The sequence below is a fragment of the Myiozetetes cayanensis genome, unplaced genomic scaffold (assembly GCF_022539395.1).
Source record: "Myiozetetes cayanensis isolate MyiCay16 unplaced genomic scaffold, myiCay2020 scf33, whole genome shotgun sequence".
NCBI classification, from domain to species: domain Eukaryota; kingdom Metazoa; phylum Chordata; class Aves; order Passeriformes; family Tyrannidae; genus Myiozetetes; species Myiozetetes cayanensis.
Window position 1 is genome coordinate 2,301,939 of NW_026087555.1, and position 22,142 is coordinate 2,324,080.

At 38.1% G+C, this 22,142-nt stretch overlaps 1 protein-coding gene across 1 annotated transcript in view; it reads left to right on the forward strand.

Moving 5' to 3' along the window:
- Window positions 1-22,142, forward strand: part of TTC29 (tetratricopeptide repeat domain 29) — a 383,434-nt gene that overhangs the window by 117,232 nt on the left and 244,060 nt on the right. The window contains exon 3 of the mRNA XM_050327269.1: window positions 14,535-14,610. The gene's annotated coding sequence lies outside the window, so the exon portion shown is untranslated. The remainder of the gene's footprint in view (window positions 1-14,534; window positions 14,611-22,142) is intronic.

The window sequence follows — 22,142 nt, forward strand, 5'->3', positions numbered from 1 at the left end:
AAGAAGACTAGGGTGAGGCAATTGCTTCTGAAATATTGAGGCATTTTGCAGATTTACCAAGAGAAAGTATGAGGAAGGATTTTGTTCTCTCAGTTTTTGCTACTGACTGCTATTAAGTATAAACTTCTCCAAAGTTGTCTTTATACCTGTATGTGTTGATCACTATCTTCACTAATCTAGGTTTAAATCAAATTAATATAAAAAGATTGCTAATGTACAAAGAGGAATTTTGAAGGCCAAAGTAGTTCAGGTGTAACTATTATCTCTTTACTAGGATATCAGTGGGCATCTCAGCCAAATATACTGAGGTGTTTTTTTCGGGGAAGAAAATATCAGAAGTACTTAAGACTTTCAAGGAGAATAAGATTCTGAAGAAAATAAAGTCCAGGTCTTTAAAAATATTTGGTAATTTACATTAATTTCTCTAAGAATGTGGGCTTGATTTTGAAACTGAGAGATAAGGACAATAAAAAGTTTTATTTGTGATGTCGGAGTCTTTCTTTGAACTTTTTTTTGGGGTCACAGCAGAGTCGTAGAAGAGAAAAACAGCAAATTCACAAATCTCTAATGAAAAATTCACAGTGTAAATAAAATGTACTAATGAGCTCTCATTGCATATTCTTACTGGTGATAATGCAGAAGAGACCAGTTGTAATTTTACTTCTTGCTTAATTTAGGATTTCTTGTAAAGCTCATTTTCAATCCTACCTAAAAATGGAAAATAAAATAGTTATTGTGGTTAAAGATCTACTTAGAGGTTAAAAAGTTATTTCAACGGTATTTAGGGATTTTGGTAAGTTTTTCTCATGTCTCGCTTTTTCACCGCAGATTTAACCAATTTACCCCTTTTCCATTTCCCAGACTAAAACCCAACCAACCAAAAAAAAAATTGTACCTCAGTTGTTTATTGCACTAAAAACCAGCTTTAAACTGATTACTACCATGTAGCCCACTACCTAATATAGACATGTTAGCATTTTTAAGTAACATAAAATTATAATAATTTTTCTTATGACTGTTATTTATATCCACGGAAACAATGGAGCTATAAGGAGTTTCACCCTTGTCTGAAAGCTGATGTGCCATTTTCTGTCTTTGTGAGGTTATGTGAGTTGATAGGTGTCTGAGGAGGTCATAGCAATGACATATTGGATCTGCATTTTTATAGTGCCTTAAATGTTTAAAAAATGAAACAAATTTTCATGTTTGGAAGTTTATTTGTTTGTTTAAATTCTGCTGTGATCTCTCGGTTGTGGACAAATTCTAAGCTTCCTTTTTTGTTTTGCTATTAGAAGACTTTCTGTACAGTAGTAATTGTCATCCACCTTCACAAAACGGTCCAGTGTTTTTCTTCTATATTCATGACATTCTTCTACCAGAAAAGCTCTGACATTTCATACAAAGCTGGGCTAATAAGCAGCTTTTGAAGTTATTAGACAAAGCAGAATCACTGCAAGAGCTGAACAATTTGAAGTGGTGAATCAAATCAGCTTTCTCTGGGTCCTTTGAAATGAACAAGCAGAGTGTTTCAGCAGGTCTCCTAAGGAGCTTTGTGTCTTTGTCATAAGGATTGATCTGTATCATCTCTGCCTTTTGGGTTTCTTTTCTAAGATGCATTGTTTGAAGTGCTTTTAAATCATGTTTAGTATTCTAATAAAGGATACTCCTATTGGGTTCAGGCTCTGTTGTGCTGCTCTACAAACCCGTTGGAGCAGTGGGAGTCATTGGAAAGAAGAGCTCACAGTTTAAATAGGTAAGAATAAGGTAGAAGTAAAAAAAAGGTATCTACGTGGGGACAGTAATTTGGTCCATCTCCAGCAGACACAGCTGGGAATACAACTCAGGCCAGTAGTTGTTCTGACACAGGGCCATGTGTTTCTGGATAATAAGGATCTGAAGTTAAGAAGGAACAACACAGTTCTGTGGTACAAGTCTAGAGTTAGTCCCTTAGTCTGAGTGAGCGTGTATGACTACTTGCATTCAAGCTATTCCTCTTTGTGTAGAGGCTGTAGTATTACATTAGGACTTTTTTTTTTCTTTTTTTTTTTTTCTTTTGCAACACTTCTATGACATAACAACATGTTCAAAGTGGTTCTTTTTTTCCTCTAGTGTTTAAGTACTTAAGGTTTCATAAGCTTAGCAAGTGGTAGATTAGCTTGTATTTAATTCTAATATCGATGTTATTTTGAAAACCAAAGATCAGATAGTGCTTTCGAACTTCACATAAAACTCTGATAACAATATCGTTTCCCTTCTTTTTATTTCTGAAAAGTGTCATATTTAAATACAATATGTGATTTTTTTTTAAATTAAAAAGCAAAAAGTTCAATTGGTGAAGGCTTGATGCTTTCTCAAAGCCTGAAGTCATGTTATGTTTTTCTATTCTAAAATTATTGTACTAGTCATTTAACCTTTTGGTGTCTGTTAAAAGGACTCAGCCAACACCATTTATTTGTGGAAGTACTAAGGAGCCTCCCCATGTAGGTTAGATTAATGTCTTTGCTACTTTGAGGGGTCTTGTGAGACTTGGGGATGGTCCTGTGCAGGGCTAAGGGTTGGACTCTGATCCTTACAGGTCCCTTCCAACTCAGCAAGTTCTGTGATTCTGTGAAAGGCCCCTCAAAGTAGCAAAGACATTAATTTAAATTTGGTTACTTGTGTAGCACTTGTATGTAATGCAAAGAAAACATTACAGCCCTATTTTTCTTAGCTAGTGGATTAATATCACTTAGGAATACTTCATCCTAGAATAGTCTCTCCCCATGGGCTGCAGCTGAACTGAAATAGGCTGGGACTGCTTCAGCTTGGAATGGCAACTTTGCCCACTGAAGAATTTAAAACACATGAGACAAGTTGCACCATTTAACCGAGAGCTGGAATCTGGGCCAAAGTGTGCAGAAGGAGTTTTCACACTGTGAAAGGTCTCTAAATTGGGACATGGCAATTGGTAGTGTTCATTTACGTCCTGCTAGCCAGCACACTGGTGTGGACTCATCAGAGATCAAGCATACAGCAATCCACAGTCTTACTTGCAAGAGCAGAAGTATTTTAACTCCAAAAGAAAGTGCAAATATTGTGGAAGATCTTTACACAAATTCAATGATTGAAAGTTTGCAACCTAAGGTAGGAACCCAGTCCGAATAGCATTTCAAACTGTGATCCTGCTCTTGGTTCATGCTCTGTTGAAAGTCGAACACAAATAGAGATTTTCAGAAGGCAGAAAATGGACCAGAGAAGGCATTGTTCAGGAGACAGTTCCAAACAAAAGCAGGCATGGCTTATAGAGAAGACAAACATATTTGCGTTTCAGTTAATTGTTTCTTGGGTAAAAGTATGTGTTTCTTATGGTCAAAATCTAGAAGACCTGGAAGTTTTTGCTATTTAAGTGCCAGTTCCTGAGGATGACTGTAAGCTGCTAGAACTTGCTCATCTAACTTTGGAGAAATGGTCTCTATGTTCTCATAAATCCATGCAGTTTGTTCATCTTGTACATCTTATTCCCTTTTTTTTTTTCATTATCATGTGGTTTTCTCATTTACCACCCATGACTCTCACAATTCAACAGTATTTAGTGTGTGACATAAATATAAATAATATGTAGAATTTTTAGTTCATTCCTGTTTCTACTGCAGCTGCATCTGGTTCTATGCAGTACTTACATACTTTTGATATGGTATCCAAATCACAGCTGTGACAACTACAATGTTGCAGAAGTGTAAAACATCTTTACCCCTTTTAGTTAAAGTCTTCAGTTTGTCTTATTCTTGCTTGTCTTCTGGTTTCAAACTTCAGCTTGCTGAAGAGAACTTTCATTTCAAATGAAAGAGGACCTTCCTGGTTATGCATTTGACTGCAAAAGCTGTGGGGTTTGTGGGAAGAATTTTATAAACCTGCATGGAAACATGAGAGTTGGCAGCTCTGATTACAGGCAGAAAGTATTTCTGAAAGGCTCCCTGAAGTAAAGAACCAAATGCTGATGAGCTGTGTCTCCACTCCCTCTACTTTTCTTGTGCTTTTCTGAAACTGTCTAGACACTTACTGGAAGAAACTTCCATGGGACAAATAAACTATAGGTTCAGTGAATTATGGCGGAAAATTAATTTGGAATTCACCAATAAAAATACTAGTATATTTCTATGAGAAATATGGCTATAAGAGTTAGGAATTTAATTAGTAAATCATAACATTACCATGTGGTCTGCATCAATCCAACCAATGTAGCACAAATCTGAAAGCCTCTTGTTCATTTGTTTCTAAATTATAAGTTGAGTGTTAGTAAGCATCATTGTGAAAGTAATTGTTACAGAATTAAGAAAATCAGTAATGGTTTATGCTACTCACAGGATAAAAGGCTGCATTTGCTGAATCAATTACTGTATGACATTTGCAACTCTCCAGTGTGAAAGTATTTTAAAGAACAAGTGCTTAATACAAAAAAAGTGTCGATGTCCAATTACCATATTTACTTCATTAACAGTAAGAGAGCTGGAAAGTCACATAAGCTAGAGCTCATTTCTGTATTCATGGGGATATTTTCATTGATTCCCAAAATCAGTTGGATAATAAAAAGCAAAATTCTCCATGCTACCATAAGGGATGACCTGGATTTATCATTATTTCTTTTTGGGCCTGTTTCCTTTCACATCAGCCATGAACATGGACACTGCACCTTTTAGTCCCTTCTTTTATTTCCTTCCTACCTACTGGTCCAGACCCCAGAACTTAACTGTTTGGTTGCTTTTTATACCATCCACTCACATTTTTCTTTGCCATGGTGGTTCTTTGGTTTAATGCTTTTATATATCAACTAGAAATTGATTCATTGTTGATTTCAAATAACTTTTCTTTTACAGTGTGATATGCCCCTTGACATGTGAGAAGGTCAGAATGCATTGCAGGAAAAAAGGTGTTTTGTGGAATAAATGGGAAGGTATATCTAGGATGGGGTACAAATGCTGAAAACTGTAAGTCTTCATGAATATGCAATCTCATGAAGCACCTGAAATTACACCAAATATTGCCAAATGGGAGAACACAATTAATGCTTTTTTTTGTTTGTCCTGGTGTAAGAATGATGCAAAAATGATTTGATATTGCTCTGGTGAAAAAAAAAAAAAGAGGAGAAACTAGTGTAACATGACTCCTTCCAGCTAGTGGAGTCAGGGGATAGCAAATTATGTTTCTGTATGATATTATGTAATTTGTACCTTTGAAATTTCCATTAAAATCCAGCTGCATTATCAGTTTGCCATGAACATTGTAGCCTTTCTACCTTAGTCATGCTTAGTGGTATACCAGAACTTTCGGAGATAGATTTTTGCTTGACACTTTCTATGCCTGACATCAACCACAATGTCCAGTCTTCAGAAATATTAAGCAAATTCTGCTCAGCTGTTTTGAAGGCAAAAGTTGAGGCAAAGATATGGACTTCACGTACTCCAAATGACACCTCTGTGCTTTTGTAACTCACACAGCTGCTCTTATAAATCTTCAAGTAGGATCATTTCATCGTTCTCAAACTGGAGTTTTGAAAAACAAGCTGAAATTTAGAAATATGGGTTTTATTTCAAAAGCTGACATTTGCAAGTGCACAATAGAATGTCCTTTTTTTTTTTTTTTTCCTTTTGCTGGTTAACAAAATAATTTAAGGTCTTACGCATCAACAAATATTGTATTAACTAAGACCATCTGAGGTACAGAGGCAAATTCAAGTAGAGATGTCTCAAGACTTTAATTCAACATTCTTAAAGCGTGTGCTTTAACTTAGGGTATGCTAATTGAACATGCGTTATTCAAAGGACAGTTTATTTTAAAAATCACATGCTTCATTTTATAATTTTTTTTTTAAACCAAAAATCTTTTTCCAGTGTTAGAACTCAGGAAAACAAGATATGATGAAAGGAATTAACACTGTGACACTGAAGCACAGTGTACATATTCAGAAATAAAAGAGCTTATCATAATAAAATTCCTCAATGAATTAGGATGAACACATATGTGCCAGGATGTTTAAAGAGAATTCTACAAGGCTATTTTAGAAATTTATTGATATAGTTTTTCAGAGTGCATATATGCAAAAATATTTTCAGTTGAAATGAATTAGATAACTATATGGAGCAAGTGACCTGTTCTGCACTTTCATTTTTTTTCTCTATGTGGTCACATGGAGTTTAATTGGTGTATCTGCTTCTGTGTGTAGCCCTATTGTTTTTCTTAGTAGTGTGTATCTTATCAGTATCAGAAAAAGAAAATCTTGCTAAAACTACAAAAACCAGAAAAGACCCCAAGTATATACTTCACCAAAAAAAAAAAAAGGCATCTCATCTTTCATTACAGATAAAATTTACGTTGTTCTTGTGTCCTCAGTTTTTATTTCTCAAATGGTTTAGGAGCACAAAGATATTTTGTATAGTCTTGTATTTCTTAAAAGTTAGAGAACACAACGTTTAACATGTTTTTGACAAGACCGAGCCAACAGGTGAAAACCCTGGAATCAGGATTGTCTATCAGTAAAGGTTTCTGCCATCCACCACTATATATATTTTTATATATCCAATTTCCCTTAAAAAATCTGAACCTTAGCTGCTTTTAGATACTTCCAAAAATAGCATGAAGTTTTGTAATATGAATTCTCCTCCTTTCCATAAAGGATTGAGGCACTATAATATTTGGAATTCCCATTGAGTCCATGGTTTGACACTTTGCTTGACTTTCATGTTTTGTTTCAGAACAGTAAGGTTAAAAAACTGAAGCCAAGACCAGTAATAGCATCTCTTCAGATCTCTATTCAAATTGATTGCATTTTAGATTATTTTTCTTTCATAAATATGTTTCACAATAATTTTACTTTCTTATCTGCTGTGGCACTCTGTAAGCATGCCCATGACACATGCCAGTCTTCTGCTGGGGAAAAAATTAAAATCCAAGGTAGATCAGGTGTTGTATAAGGAGTGTATTTTTTCCTTTTAAGTTTACCACTATCACTAGGAAAGACAATATCATTATGGAGAAGCTGCAGGGAAAGCTGACACCAAGAAAGCATTGATCACTCTTAGGTTTGGGAATACTCTGGGTAAAAAAGGATATTAGTTAGTTGTTTAATGAGAAAACAAGCAGCAGTGAGCCTGGCTAAAGTGATAGTTACAGTTCCCAAAAAAATATAAGAGGTACGCTCAAAAAAATCCAAGCCCAGAGTTCATCCAGGGCTGGGTCTGAATGGGACTGGGAGGGTCGGGAGTTGGAGCTTTCACCAGACCCAAGGAAGGCAGCCTTGGCTGAGTTCATCTGTTATGGATGGCACATTGCTGCAGAGCCACTTTGTGGCTTTTAACAGCTCCAAAACCACCTCATCACTTGAAGGTGCAGTTTACCTTCACTCTGCCTGACAAGATGATGAGAGATTCTTCTTATATGAGAGCATTTGTCACTTTTATCAAATTTGGAAAGACAAGCACCAATATCACCTTGAGGAAAATGTAACTCAGCTGACATCCCATGCATATGTGTACACTGCATGCTGAACACAGCCTGATTTCATGTGATATATGTAAGTATACTCTATTTTGCCTTCTTCTATTTCCATGGTACTCTCTCAGAGGTGGATCTTGACTGATTAAAAGCATTGTGCAATTTCTTCTGAGTTCCTGTTTTAAATAAGCAATGAAGGCAAATTCTGTGTGTGGTGGTGTACAACTTCTTCTGAACGATGCCTAGTTAAGCAGTTAACTGGAGAATTCTCTGACATGTTGTTCAGGTTAGTTAAAAAAACCCCAATGAAATAACAACCCTGAATGTCAACCAGTGCGTTTTGTGATGTATTAGGGTGTGGTTTGTATTCTCACTATCAGCAAGCCAGCCTTGATTCAAAGCACTATAATTAAATATCAGTGTTTTATCTTTCCTTGTAAGCACATCGTAACAGCTGTACCCATGGCATCTACTACTTCTTTGGTATATCCCAGTACAGATCATGGTGCTTTTATGCTAAATATGATTTGGAGTACATGAAAGCTGAACCAACCAGTGCCAATAGCCCACCTTTCACTGGTGTAACAGAACCTAATCCTTAATCCATTGCACTCCTGCTTAAAATTCCCTAGAAAAAGTGATGCAGAATTCACTCACTAAAGAAAAAAAATGGAATGTAGAGCATAGGCCCAACTCAAAACTGGGCTCCTGCTGAACACTGAAGTTAAAGTGCAATGTTTGCTTCATTTTCTGTTGCTAATTTTATTTGAAATGCTTTTGCCAGTTTTATTCTTTTTCTTCTGTATTGGAGGGGTAATTTATGTGCCATTCAAATTTTCCCTTTTTTTTTATGCTACCACCACTTTTTTTTCTGCTTTGGGGTTTTACCTCAAAATCTGTACTAATAGAGATGTGCTGATCACTTCTAACCCTTGCTGGAAGAAACTGCGGTTGGCATGTGCTTGATACCTGCCTGATACCCCTCTCAGCCTGAACAAGAAAGAGCCGAACAGTTACTGGGGTTTGTGGGTTAAAACTCTCACAAGGAAAACCATGGCTGTGTTGCTGGTTTTAAAGGGCATAAACTCTTTCTCACATTTCCCTTCCTCTGACTCCTGCAGACTGAGTGTATATGTCAAATGCTGCTCTTGGCCTCATGTCTGAGAAATCTGCTGCTTCTGACGTATTTTCCTAAGAGAGTTAGAACTGTTAGTGCTTGTCCTTTGGCAGCCTATGATCAGAATATTTTAATTGCCTCCTAACAGCTTTGAAACGTGACTGACTAGAAAAGCCCCTTGTCTTTGCTTGGCCTCCTTCTTCTGGAAGACACTCTGAGTATTTTTGAGGTGCATTGGAAGTCCCCAACACTTCAAAGCTCCATATTTTGCTCATTGCTAAGGGCTATACAAAGATGAATTTGTGTATGGAAATTCCTATTTGGAGATGCTGTTGAGAATTTAAAAATAAAAGAATTCTGCTCTTCTTTAATACTGCTGTGTTAGTTTTAGTCTGGGCAGGGACGTAGTGCAGAGTAAGCCACAGTTTGAATTTATACAGCACAAGCAACCCTGTCAGAATTTACTGTCTGGATATTTATAGCAAGTGATTATACAAATTGAACTACTACAACCATTCAGAAACTGGAAATTTTTACTTGATGGGAGAAAAACAACTGAGTATTTAGAATGTCTGTGTCAATTCTCATCCTTGCCTAGTAAACCTGATTTTGAAAGTCACCATCAACATTGCTGTTTACCTCCTCTAGCTGCATGTCAAGCAATTCTGACAGGAGAATTCATTATAATTGGCACTCAGTTTATTAGTTTACAGCTTTTTTAGGCATTAAGTTTTCACTTAATAAGGTTGTTATGAGAAAGTTCTATGGTAGAGGAGGCTGCTTTGTCTTCTAGGAAAGATTTCAAAAGCTACAGGCTGCACCAGGGGTGGAAAGGTCTTTATTACACTGCTGCTGTCTAGCCAAACTTAAAAATGAGACATATTTGCTCACAGACTGGAGTTTATCAGGCAGAAAGAGTAATTACATTTGAGTTGTGTCAGCCAACTACCTTAAAATGAAGAGAAGTCAATGTATGTTGCTCCAAGGAAAAAGAAGGAAATGATTAGTTATAATTACACTCAGTGTCCAAGAGAATTTCTTCACACCCCTCCAATCTGTTGCAAAGGGAAGGAAAAAACCTAAACAAAGTACCTTTAAATCTTCTCTTAATGTCTAAAATTTCTTGAGTTCATGTTTTCCTATGGAAGCTAGAAGAAACCAGGTACTACTGAACTATAATATTCTAAGGATTGATGGAGGAACTGTTTGGTAGATGAGGAATTAATTGTATTGTTGCATCCAGATCATCAACAGTCCAGTCTTGATGGACGTCACTGTCACGTGCTGTCCCTCAGATATCTCTTGGAATCAATGCTAATTAATATCTTCATCAATGACATAGACAAAGGGATTGAGTGCCCCTCAGCAAGTTTACACCAAGCTGAGTGGTGCTGTTGACACACATGAAGAATGGGATGGCATCCAGAGGGACATGGAAATGCTCAAGAAGTGGGTCCATGAGGATCTCATGAATTTTGTCAAGACCAAGTGCAAGGTGCTGCACCTGAGTCGGGGCAATCCCCAATATCAACACAGGCTGGGGAATGAAGGGATTGAAAGAAGCCCTGTAGGGAAGGACTTAGGGATGCTCATACATGAGAGGCTGAATATGACCCAGCAACGAGCACTTGTGGGTCAGAAAGCCAATTGTATCCTGGGCTGCATCCACAGCAGCATGGTCAGAAAGGTGAGGGAGGTGATTCTGTCCCTCTACTCTGTGCTGGTGAGACCCCACCTGGAGTGCTGCATCCAGCTCTGGGGTCCCCAGCACAGGATGGTCATGGACCTGTTGAAGTGGTCGAGAAGGCGCAGGGCCACAGAAATGATCAGAGGGCTGGAGCACCTCTCCTGTGAAGACGGGAAGGGAGAGCTGGGGTTGCTCAGCCTGGAGGAGAGAAGGCTCTGGTGAGACCTTCTTGTGGCTTACTTAAGGGGGGCTTATAAGAAAAATGGGGAGAACTGTTTAGCAGGGTCTGTTGTGATAGGATAAAGGGTAATGGTTTTAAACTAAAAGCTTAAGACTCTTGTAAGGATATAAAGATGGAAGAAATTTTTTATGACAAGTGTGGTGAAACACTGGCACATATTGCCTGGAGGGGTGGTAGGTGTCCTGTCCCTGGAAACATTCATAGTTAGGCTGGACAGGGCTCTGGACAACATAATCTAGTTAAAGATGCCCCTGCACATAGCAGAGGGGTTGCACTAGAGGTTTTCTAAAGGTCCCTTCCAACCCAAACCATGTGATTCTGTGGGCTCTCAGTAACTGAGTGCAACCAATGAGGCTCAGTTAAAAATACACTTACAATAAAGGTGCTGATTTTGTTTTAGTTTAGAAACTGTCTAGCAATAGGAGATCAGAAAAGATTTGCATTGAAACCTTGGCTTACAGCTAATCTGGAAGTACCAGTGTGAATCATTTGCCGAATGTCACACAACACCAAAAAAAATGGTCCTTTGCTTGAGAAAATAAAAGATAAGATTATTTTACTGTTAAAATTTAAAGGTGAAGCTGGCAAAGATGGCTGTCATCAAAGTTATCTAATACATTCCTTTATGATAGTGGATGATAGTTTAAGGGGTTTTTTATGTTAGTGTATAACTTGAAAAACTTGGATCAGAATTCCCTGTATCTACAATGAGCCTTAAGCTGATTTTTTGGGGAAAGTTTCAGCAGGCAAAGAACAAATGTAGGGTAAAACATAGTGTACACAAGGGTAAAGAAATCTTACAACCATCTTTTTGGAAAGCTGGAGAGCCTGTGGTCAGGAATCTGCTTAAATCTGGCTGTATCACAAGCCTCTGAAAATTTCCTACTGCATAGTCTCTTCGGGAGCTTGGCAGCAACAGTCCCCAGAGACTCCATCTGTGCTGGCCATACTCTAGAGCCCAGGGCATCTGGGCTGAATAGGATTTTTCTTTATGTTTGACTTCCAAATTTCCCTGTGGCTCCTGTGGTTTATCTGTTCCCCCTTCCTAGCATCTTTGTGGCTCTATTTTGTCAGTGCTGGACCAAGCAGCATTGATGATAAGGAAGGCAGACAAGACTAGTTTGCATCAGTGAAGCTGGATATTCATGGCACTTTGGATATCAAGTTTTACTTACTGTGATACAGGGTATAGAGGTCTGGAGCTTTTTGGAGGAAAAAGCATCAGGATTTGGAAATGATCCAAATGTGGGATTTGGAGGGAAGAAGAAAGAAAAAGGAAAAAAAGCAACCTCAAAGATTTAAGACAAAAGTGAATTTTAAAGTGACTTTGTGACAAGAGTGAAGAGGATGGGCTGGATTAATTTTTTGTTGAGTTTGAAGGTGTGGTGTCACAACAGAGGAAATGGGTGGAAGAGCACAACTGAAAGGGGACAATTAGAGCATGAAAGAAGGAACAGATTTTTAAGTCATTGATGTTTATAATGGCCAGTCTTCGCGAGCGAAGATCCGGGGAAGGTCTTTACACCTTCCAGCCTGCGCATTGGATTTTTTAGGTGAGACACAGTGTGCGCGGAACTGAGCCCACCCTTTAATCCTAAGGTTCATCTGCCGGGGCCAAGCGAGCTTGGACGGTGGCAGCGAGGTCCTCAGGACGTAGGTGGGTTGCCTTTAAGGGCTAACGAGCCCCACCTGCCCGGGAGTGGCCCTGAGCGGGAATCGAACCCGGGTCTCCGCGGTGATAGCGCGGCGCCTTTACCACTAGACCACCAGGGGCTCCGATTGATGTTTATAAGGTGAAGGTAAAGACACTCTCCTCAGTTATTGTTGGCCTTTCAGCCCTAGAGACAAGGTACTATATTGAGCCCCACATTAAAGAGATTTCTGTACTTTGTACAAATGCTTGACTGGATAAAACAAGAAGCTTGCAGACCTGTGGGACTCTTTGTAAAAAACTGTGTACCTTTTACTTCCACAACACGGATTTAAAGGGAAACTGAAGAGGTAGTTGGAAGAGACACCTATTGGGGTAACGGAGAAGGCAAACAAACCACAGGAAGCTCAGAAAATGCCCTAAATGGCTTCTGCTTGGAGGCTGAGAGATTGTAGTGGCTGAGGTGGACTCTTGAGCTGAAATAGTATCTCCATTCATATGATCATCTTCAGATGTTACAGACAACATTTTTTGGAGCCCAGGATGCTTTTGTACTTGCATGGCATTAATGTTCAGGGGTTTTAGGAAGGAAGGGAGAAGACCATTTTAAAGTTTCCCAAGCTCCAGACAGAGCTCAGCTGAGATATTTAACAGGATTTAAAGGTCTTCCAGGGAGCTGTTTGCTGACCCCTGGGTTACTCTCCTGTACAGTCTGTCATGTCTATTGCACACTTACATTTATTGAGTGTAACTGTTTGGATTACTTGTTTATTCCTCTATATAACCTTCCATATAGCATATAAATCACTCTGTGTCATATTGTCTTGACTCATGCCCCCAAAGTAACATGAACTCTTTAATGTTATAAGGTAAATTTTCTTTCTGAAAATTAAAGTATTTTTCCAGGAGTCTCATATGTTCACAACAACCAAAAAAAAAAAAAAAAAAAAATCCCTGTGTTGTTTAGAAATTATTAGTTGTAATAAATTGTGGAAAAATGGCACAATTTTCAGATCTGTTGATTAAAAATTTTGACTGTTGTAATTTGATGTTAGATGGAAATACTGATAGTTTAGGATATAAATTGTATTTATGTTTCTTGTAACAGTATCTCACTTTTAAATAATTTTTATCTTTATACTTTCTCACTATGTTTTTGCCTCTTGGCAATGTGGTGTGGGGGAGGAAGAAATCAACTGCAGGACAAGCTGCCTCTTTCCTTGTAAGGAAAAAGGCAGGGAGACAGGCAAAGAATTGACCTGGTACTACATATTGTGAATGATGGCACAGGGAAGAAGCTGTTGCAATAGTTAACTGAGTAAAATGCACGTGAAGTTCAGTCACAAGCAGCTTTCTAGTGCTCCTATTTTCAATGAAGCTTTTGCTTTCTAGGATGTAAAATGTCAAAAGGTGTCCTGAGCAGGGACTCTCACCATTTTTGATCACTCTGAGTAGAATAACTGACATAAAAAATGCTTTCCTAATAGTTACCGTAATTCTGGCCAAAAATCAATTAGCCTTATCAGAGATTCAGGTGGAACGTTTCACTCATGACTACAACAGGTGTTCTGTACACTAGTTACCTCCAAAAATTCAACCTCCAAAAATTTTGCCTAAGGATAAAGCATAATTTAATGAGACTAATGGTAACTTAATTAAAATATATGTAGAATACTTAAGAAAGGAATAACAGAAAGGAAATATGGAATTCTGTTCAGGTCTTGAAAATTATTCAGTCCGAAGAAAAAAAATTTACAAGTTTTCATATCTCTTTCTAAATTACTGATTTTCTTATGTCATTTGTAAAATTAAAATTGCTTCCAGTTTTAACTAACCTCTCAACTGTTTGCGTACATACCTGTACTTTAGAATGCTGTTTGATCGGGAATTGTTATGACTGATTCTGGAATTGTTGCAAAGGCAGAAATTAGAAGGCACGTGTTCAATTAAACTTCTGTTCATTTCTCTGAACTGAAATTTAAAACAGAAGATATCCCAAGAAAATGTTTGACCCTGGATTCTTTTTGCCTGTAAACTACAGATGAGCCAGAACTCACAGTGACTAGTCTGACAAAACATTCACAAGGGAGTTAGTTATTTTCTCCACTTTCACTTATTTCGATTATGTCCCAGAAATTAATTCCTGAGAGGTAACAGTTCATGTAATTTTATTCAAAATATGAAAACTAGTGCAATTTTCAGTCCCGCAGTGTAAGCACAATAAGGATTTTGTAGCTTTTACTTATTTAAAAGCTAATTAAGTATATACACGTGTTTTAAAGATAATCCATTAGCTAAACTCTCTGAGCAAAGACTTTACTAGACAACAATTCCTTGACCCTTCTCCAACCCCCTCTTTTTTTCTCCACAGAAGATGATTTTATTTACTGCTAGATTCTTATTTACACTGCTGCATTCCCCAGCTCAGCTGAAGGCACTGATGGGAGGTAAGTGCAGTCACCTGAGCTCAGGATGTACCCTGGGAGAAGCACTTCATTTTTTTCCCCTCCTCCTGCAGGGGAAGAAGAACATGGTGTAACCTTTTTCTTCACCCATCGGATTTTTCTCCCTGGTATGTAATTTATATTTATAATTACCTTTGATAACTCAGTACATTTAATAAGATTGTGTAAGAGCATACTCCTTCCTCCTCAAATATTTTTCAGGGGTTTTTTTATTGTTGTTTTTCTTATATTTCTGAAAAATTGTGTTTAATTCTTCAATCCCTTGGCCTTTTCAGTCTGTATTTGTTTTTGTGAGTAATGTATAAAAAGGAAATAGAAGTTTTACTGAGTATAAAATGGTCTCTCCAAGTCTCGTTAAATTGTTGCTTTTGAAGGAAAAAAAAGATCTCTTTGCACTTTATGCAATTTAGATGATTTTACTGCTGACTTGTTAAAAAGTGCCCTTGAAATTATACACAGGAAAGATTTCTGGATGGCAGAAAGTGAAGGGATAATGTTCTGTGCTCTAAACAATGGTAAACTTCTGCTAGAACCTGAGAATTTAGAAGAATACAGGATTAGAATGGACTTCATTTTTGGTGGTATTGCCAGATGGGGTAGGAAAATCCTACTTTTTAATTGAAAAGGAGAGAAAAGGGGCTATGTAGCCTAAGAGAGAGAGGAATAGTATTACACAAGCAAATTTAGAGTGAATTTTCTTGCAAAATAAAGTGACCTTTCTTGTGGTTGCAATTAGAGCTGTGTATTTGTGTTGCATGAGGATGGAGGGGTTTATACCGGTACTGCTTCTGCATCTGATTTTCCCTCAGAAACACGGAAGTGTGTTGTATTAATTAATAGTCTAGGTGCTTTGAGGGCAAAAAATCAATTAGCCACTACAGTGCTGGTTTTCATGTATATTGGGGTGGGTTTTGTGCATGCAAATGGACGTATTCATATGTTTTTCATATGTCAGCTCTGGCCTTCTTCATCTAACAAATATGTTTCAAAATGTTGCTACGTTTCATGCAGTTGGAAAGAACAAAGCATTAAGAACAATAATTTCATGCTTTGTACAGTATAAACAAAAAACCCCAGAACTTTCCAGGCAAGGGAAGGGAGTGTGTCAAATTCATCTGTAAAAGTCACACAAAAGGACTTTGGTTGGAAAAGAAATGCAGAGTGGTTTCAATTAACATTTTGCTTCAGGTCATGCCATGTTCTTTCAATTAGGACTTTGGTGCAAGAAAGACTCTCTCTTTGTAAATGCCTTTACTCCTTTAAAGGGAAAGACTTGGTCATTTTCCAAAGATGGGGAATGGGATTACTTTCAACTGTCTTTAGTTTGGGGAAGTATGGATTGTGATTTTCCTTTAATTCTGAATATAATCAAGAAGAGTTGGGATCAAGCAAATTTAAGTGTCGTTCTTAAAACTCTTTGCTTTTCTTGCAGTTCAGCTCTCTTTCTTCAGAATAATTTTTCTTTGCAAAACTCTGACATAAATGATTTCCCTTGATGTTTTAATCACTGTTTTTCTTTGAGGTTCAGTGTATCTATTTAATAGTTTTTCTGCAGTGTTTTGCTAGAATGGAAATAGGCTTATGTTGTCATTCACTCTGTAAACATGTTGCTCCTTTCTCATTTTAATAACTCCTTTTTTAAACAATAATCTCTTTCCTCTGTCTCTGTGTGTGCCCTGCAATGGACCCCTTTTGTTTCTGACCTCCTAGTTCTGGTTGGAATGAAGTATTGAGGCAAACAGGAAGGGTTTTTTGAGGAAAGAGTTTCGTGCTAATTTCCCATTTGGTGTTCAAGGTATATCTGACTTCCAGCTGATACACACAGAATGAGTTCTGGAGTTTCCATCATGCCTGCTGAAACCAAAGCTAAATAAACAAGAAGGGTAAATTAGCATGTTTCTACATCTGCAGAAGATTTACAAAAGAACTGTAGAAATCTTATTTGTGAATGTTTCCTATGTCCTCTGCAAGGAGTTTTGCAAGCACTGTTAACAAAGCTGCCCCATGCTGCCAATCCTTGGGCATTGCCATCCATTGTTTTAAGTAGTAAGACCCATGTTTGGGGGAAAATAACATCTACATCAGGATAATGCTACATCAGTTCAGTCATGGGGTCATATAAATATCAGTCTAGGTCATTAATTGTGTACAGTCATGCCTTCCTTAGCACTGAGTATTGCACTAATAGAGTAGCACTGATTTACCAAAATTATACTATAAACTATACTATAACGGCAGTGTGGGGTATTTCTTTTTAAAACTACTTTTTTTTTTTTTTTTTTTTTGCAAACTGAGCCCTCAAAAGTTCAGACATTTGAAATTCAGAACTGCCCTTGCTATCTCATTTTGCCACTCTACCTATCAGTCCTACTCTCCTTATGAGGCAAAAATTATACAGAGAAAATTTGTTTGGGGTCCTCTAATCAGAAAGGATTGATGCCTTAGAGTTTTTGATTTCTTTAATTTTTGTAGATTTTAGAAGTAGTTTTGTAGTGAAGGTAGATTTTAATGTAGCAGTACTTTCCCACATGCTGTAGCCTAATGTTTACACATAGCCAAGCCAGCTGCCCCATTTCCTATCAATCCCTCTAACGTGTTTTCAAGGTAGAATGGTGGGAAAGCATCCTGAGGCCTGGACCAGGAGATGTCACATAGACACAATGATCTTCAAGCCTGGAACTTTGGAAGGCCTCCAAGGACTCAGTGTGATGAGAAGATGATGAGGATGATGAAAGAGGGCTCCCAATCTCCCCCAGACTCAATTCCCAAGGGGACGTGTCGAGGGGTGGACAAATTGGGCTTGGATAGACATCATTATAAAATCACAGAACCTGTGTTTGAATGCATACGTGGCAGTTTGTATTCCTGGGTCCTGGAGGCTTATTAAAGCTTCTGCTCTCCTTATCTTCTCTCCTGTACTGATTGACTTGGAGTTTTTTTCTCTGCAATCTTTTAGGCAACAGGATCGTAACATCTTTGTATAAAGACACATAGGTGATTGTAGATCTACTATTTACCAGCATCTGGTTTAATCCTTTAGACAGGGAAAATTATTTTTAGAAACTGTCTTTGAACTATTTTTTATTTTAGAAGGGGGGAGAGGGGACTTGGCACTCCTGAGTGCAGCACGCACAGCTGCTGCCCCAGCAGTGGTGTGAGTCCAACTCCTTCCTGTAGTTAGGGCCATCTCTTTTTTTCTGAGATGTCACCAGCATCTTTCTGTGGGATGTGGCAGGGGAAGTAATTGTTTTAGGCACATCACTCATTTCTAAGAAGGGTGCCTTTTACGCATCCTTTGGAAACAATTTCAAATACTTGATGAAAATAATGTTGGACATTCTCAGGCAAAGGTCAGAGGAAGTTTTAAGACTGAAAGATTTAGCCTAAATCTAGGACTGGGCTATGAGATCCGAAAATAAGTGAAAAAAGAAAACAACCTCAGTAGTGTTATGCAACAGAATGTACCTTTGAATGCACTGGTTTGAGCTTTGGTGCTGGGCAAAAGCTTGCAAAATACTTTAGCTTGTTAACAATAGAAAGTGAAAAAAGTTTGGGTTTGGTGGGAAGGATATTATATACAAAAACATAAACAATGTTGGCTCTTGCAGCCTATTAACATTAGTTGTCAGAGCCTGACGTAATCTAATAGGCATGACATAATACTCACACTCTCATGTTTACAGTTTGACATACTTATAGCAAAATAGTTTGATTTTTTTGGAGATACTGTCTAGGGATGCCTCTGTTATTCACAGCATCAAACAGTAAATGGTCAGTGCCTACTCAAGAGCTGTGAGTTCCCCAAGAGGTTGCTATTTCATGTTTTTTCTTAAGCTATGTTTATTTTATTTAAGCAGCAATGGGCAGAATTATTATGTTATTGTTCTCTGCATACTTAGCCATTTACAGACATTTGCAGCCTAAGCTGCATCCTATTTGTTTTTTACCATTCAGCTACAGAATACTGTTCTTCATTATAAGTAAGACTTGGACATTAAATCAATTTGTTGAAAGTATTTTGTATTTTCTAGCTGTTAGGAAACACAATATATTATTGGTGTCACGTCTTAGCTCGTAGGCTGAGACAAGTGTATTGAACTAATTCCAAAGATGGTTCTTAACAGTGCACAGTGTTATGACTTCAAGTCTGTATGTGTTCACTTCCAGTTTGCAGACTCCTTCCAAACCCACTGCATGCCTGAGGCAGCTGGTTTGTCAGGGCTGTAGGAGATACCATTAAGTGCACAAAGCTTTGGAGTGTTATATATGCTTTTCTAAACAGGCTGGACATACATATTAGAATCCCTTTAACTTCTCTATTAAGGAACACCCTGCAGGGGTGACAGTTGCACAGGGATCTCTAGCATTAGCGTGGCTGGAAAAGGAGAAGGTAGAAGACAAATGTGTGGTTAACTCCAGACCCAAACACATGTAGTGGATCTGCAGGGCCCCACCGGGAGAGGGGTGAGAAGAGCTGCCAACGGGGGAGCTCAAGATCCAGTCCAAAGGGTAGGAGGCAGCGGAGTTTAACTCACTGCAAAGAAGTCACATCAGGCCCCTCGCTGAGAACCAGTACTCTTCTGAGCTCAGGGGAGATGGCAAGCAGAGCTTGACCCAAACAAATTTGTCCTAGCACTGGGACAGCTTGGCCTGCAGGGAAGCTCATCCCTGGGGATGCTGGCATTGCATAAAAACCACTTTGAACCAAACTCAGCTCATAGAATCTGCACAGCTCTAATTGAAACAGCCTTTTCTTTTTACGAAAAGAAGGCTGCAGAAGGGGATGGTAAACGATGAATCCTTTCCTTTTATTTGGAGCCCACCATTGGCTTGCTAGTGTTATACAAGGAACATTCTGCACTCCAAGTCCATTTGAAATTTAGTCAAGCATTGCAGTAAATGATGTAACTCACTACTGGGAGCTTCTCCAGACCTCTACTATTTTATTTGGTAGTAAGGCATGTTTCACAGTGAAAATTCTTCTTTTCTTTCTCACTTTTCTGTTTGTTTGTTTGTTTGTTTTAATTGACATCTGTTTTTTTCAACTATTTCCTATTTAAGTTTTTTGCTTAAAGCAATTCTAATCAAATGATTGATTTAATTAATATCCTTAAATTATGGGCTTGGATCTTTTTGACATATAATAATGTTTCACATTCATTAAAACCACAGTTCTTCAGCTTTAATAATTGCTTCCAGGCTCTTTGGGGCCTGGACTCCTCCATTTGATGCATTACTGTATTCTTTACTTGGCACATTACTATATCCTTTATCATGAGCTGTAATCCTTACTATTCTTTCTAGTCTTCTGCTTTTATCATTCTAAATACTTTTTGATCTCAAGTTTTAGAGTACAGTAACTTAGGTCAAGGGTACACAACTGAATTTTAACCTTGTGAAGACATTCAGTCAGCCTTTCTTTTTCCTTAAAGTTACTTATAAAAATTCAGATATATATTCCTGTTTCTCTAAGCAACACACCATTTTAATGAGAGAAAAATTCAGATGCGTTAGAAACACTGGAGAAAATCTGCTCCAAATTTCTCTTTTGTTTCTCTTCAGTTTTCTGCAATGACTCTTAGAGGGTTTTTCTGTTTTTTTGCAGAACCAAAACCATGGTTTGAATTAACTGGAATTCAGAGGCAGATTTAACTGGTTCTTCTTTCTACTAGCTAAATCAGCATGTCCAGCTTCACCAAAAGGACTATAAACTCCAAAAGGGATACTCCATAGCCTATTTTCCTCAAAGGAACCGTTGAGTTCTAGCTTTTCTTGAATGCTGTGTGAATATGAAAAAAGTAGTCAGGCTTTAAGTCACCCCTGGTCATGTTTTGTTTGTGTTCAAACTGGTCCCAGCAGGCCAAACTTACATGAATAATCTGCTATAAGAATCTGGGCTGCCTTAGCCAGTCTCTCAGCTTTAGAGATTTTGCAGAGCTTTGCTGATCCTCTTCAGCCTCCCTATATCTCCTGAAGACACCAAACAAGAGATAATGGGGCTGCAGCAGGCAAATGTGGAGATAAGAAGCCAAGACTTATATTGTCATGGTGCAATATTTTGCAATGTATCTGAGATCTGGAAGGTGTTGGCATCTCTGCAGATCCTCTTGAGCACAACAGAGTATAGTCTACATATGAGTCACCATCTTTTTCTTTAAACTTCCTAATTTCCATGGCTCTTATGACAGCTACAGAAATATTTGCAGTGGGGAGGATTCCCAGAAGTATCTTTAGTTTCTATTAGGGGTTAGGTTTTAATGTTTAACAAACTCTTACCAGAAATTATGTACTTGGTTTGTATTTTTTTTTTCAGTAATCTGGTAAGAATTTTACAAAATCCAATTTCAAATGTAGAGTGCTGAGCTGACCCACAAAAGTTCTATTTACAAGTATATGATCATGTAAAAGATGTGTTGTGCCTCAAAACGTTGGCCTCCATATAAAAGCAACTCTTGTCTGCATTTTAATGCTATATAGTTTTTAAAGTACTTGAGCTACTACTGGAATAGATTGGGTCAGATCCCATGGCGGGGATCCTTGTTGCTGGCTAACAGATGTGGCTTGTGACTTCTGAGAAAACTTGGGATGGAAAAGTGAAGATTTTTACTATGGATTTCTCTTGGTGTGATAATACAGCACCTATATGTTTGTATACAAATTACTGTTCCTTTTGTCTGAAAAGGGATGGTTTGTATTAATATTATTTAACATAATAATATTTTGTTGCAACTGTTGTTGCAAGAAGGGACTTTGCATTAAGAGCCATCATAGCAAGAGTTGACTGTGCAGGACAGGAGAGGTATCCCAGAAGTGCTAAACGTGGTAGCATCTTGACTAGATGTGTCAGGTTTGGGGGTTTGCAGCTCAGAGAGAAGTGAGCCCAGATGGGGTCAACAAAATGGTCACAAGTCTAGAAACAAGGAGCTACAAAAAAAAGTCAGTCAACTGCTTAGTCTAGAGAATATTGGGGTCACCAGTGTAGTCACTGTCTAATAAAAAGCTACTGCAGTGACAGGTGGTGACTTTTCCCCACATTTGCATGTGAATAGGACCGTAAGTTCTACGGGTTGAAATTGCAGCAAAGACAACTTGGATTGGATTTTTGGAAACCTAGCTAGACTGTGAATCACTGGAGTAGACAGCCATGCAAACTGTCTGTCATGGGGAGGCCTTTGAGAGCTGATCAAGCAACTGTTTGTCAGGAAGGACACAGGTATAACTGGTGCTATATATGTTATACTTGTGGTAAAAAAACAGGCCAGATGGCTTTTTGGAGGTCATTTTTAATCCTATGATTTCTCTGAGGACGTGATTTGATTAAATGACAAGATTCTCCTTCTCTGGAGATCTTCAGAAGCTGTCTGGACACAATATTGAGTAACATGTTTGAGCAGGGAGGTTGGATTAGGTGACCTCCAGTGGTCCCTTCCAAGGTCTGGTGGCTTTCCAGCCTGACACAAACTGAACACTGGCCTTTATTGTTTGCACACTTGTTGTGTTTTAGAGCCTGGAGA